The sequence below is a fragment of the Mirounga angustirostris genome, unplaced genomic scaffold (genome assembly GCF_029215605.1).
Source record: "Mirounga angustirostris isolate CCGP_5_RB_7025 unplaced genomic scaffold, mMirAng1.0.hap1 SCAF_13, whole genome shotgun sequence".
NCBI classification, from domain to species: Eukaryota; Metazoa; Chordata; class Mammalia; order Carnivora; family Phocidae; genus Mirounga; species Mirounga angustirostris.
Genome location: NW_026991721.1, coordinates 58,999,861 through 59,001,576, shown reverse-complemented (window position 1 = coordinate 59,001,576; position 1,716 = coordinate 58,999,861). Strand labels below are relative to the sequence as shown.

The 1,716-nt window shown below is 42.8% G+C and overlaps 1 pseudogene; it reads right to left on the bottom strand.

The window, feature by feature from the left end:
- LOC123840916 (olfactory receptor 52H1-like) lies at positions 1 to 952 on the bottom strand (annotated as a pseudogene).
- Positions 953 to 1,716: the final 764 nt, after the last annotated feature.

Genomic DNA, 1,716 nt, shown 5'->3' with positions numbered 1-1,716 from the left:
TCACTGGTTCCCTTTAGGGAAAAAGGGTAGGATGATTTTTTCCTGAATCTGCTTGGTCTTCACCCCATAGATGAGTGGATTGAGTGCAGGAGGGATGGCTACATAGAGGTTGGCAGCCAGTATGTGGAAGGAGCGAGGAATATTGTGACCAAAATGGTGGGTGAGGACAGAGAACAGGGCTGGGGTATAGAATATAAGAATGACACAAACATGGGAACCACATGTGTTGAGGGCTTTCTGGTGGGCATCTCGAGATGGAAGGTTAAAGATGGCACGGAAGGATGAGAATGTAGGAGATGCCAATAAGGATCATGTCTGATGTAACAGTCATTATAGGTACAGCAAAGCCATACCAGATGTTGATGGAGATGTCAGCACAGGCAAGTTGGGCAACACCTATGTGCTCACAGTATGTGTGAGGGATGATGAGTTTTCGGCAAAAAGGCAGTCGCTTTAATAAGAATACACATGGGAAGATGATACAAAAGCTCCTGCTGACAATAGCCATTACAATCTTAGTAATAATCTGACGGGTAAGAATAGTGGTATATCTTAGGGGGAAGCAAATAACAACATAGTGATCAAATGCTATAGCCAGGAGAATGGCAGAATCCATAGCAAAGCTGTAGTGGAGAAAGAACATCTGAGTAAGGCATGCAGGAAAAGTGATTTCCTGAGGACCTAGCCAGAAGATGCTGAATGTTTTGGGTACACATGTATTAGACAGGATGGTATCTGTAGCAGCCAGCATGGAGAGGAAAAAGAACATGGGCTCAGGAAGGCTGCGCTCCACGGAAATAAGATAGAGAAGGACACTGTTGCCTGCAAGGGCCACAAGGTAGATAATAAAGAAGAGAATCCCGATCTAGACATGGAACTCCTCCAGCCCTGGGATTCTCAGTAGGATGAATGGGCCTGGATTGAAGCTGCTCAAGTTCAATGTGGCCGTCATGGTCTTGGATTGGATACATCTCATAGCCTGAAAATAAAAATTTCAAGGCTGATTGTTATAGTGATCTACAGACATCCACCTCTGAGCCTTCTTGAATATTATCCCCTCACTTTCAGCTCTGTAAAGTGATAAACTATCGCTTGTCTCTTCTCCTTACTAATAAATACCTGCCAAACTTTTCGTTACAATTTTGTCATAATAGAAGTGGTATCAAAATAATTTTTTTCCCCAGAGACACAAATCACGTAACTCCAGTCATATAATTTTGGACCTGCCTAGTTATCAGCAAACCAGGAAGTTTTCTAGGAAAATAGGTGCCCAAAATACTATTAGGTGGAGAGACAATGACTAGTTAGGGATTTGGAACAAAGTTCAATGTAAAGTCCCAGCCATAGTGAATTGGAACAACAACTATGGGGTCTCAGGGGGTTGAACAAAGGCAGGCTCAATGTCTAACACCAAAGTAGACCACACAGTCTCTTTTTTTTTGCTCTTTCTCTGCAATGGAACATCTGCCCTGGTTCTCATCAGTATTGTAGCAAAGTTCACCAACATAAAGAGGAGACAAATATTCTTCCCTAAAGGCTAAGGTTTAGGTGGTTTACTCTGCCTTCAGATATTCCCAGGTTTGAAAATTTCCAAGAAAAGACATTCTCTAATAACTTACTATGTCAGATTGGTCTCAAGGAAAGAATAGAACCCTCCTATCCTCACGGAGGACATCTCAGCAGGAGGAGCCCAGTCTCTGGGTAAAGTTATACCAC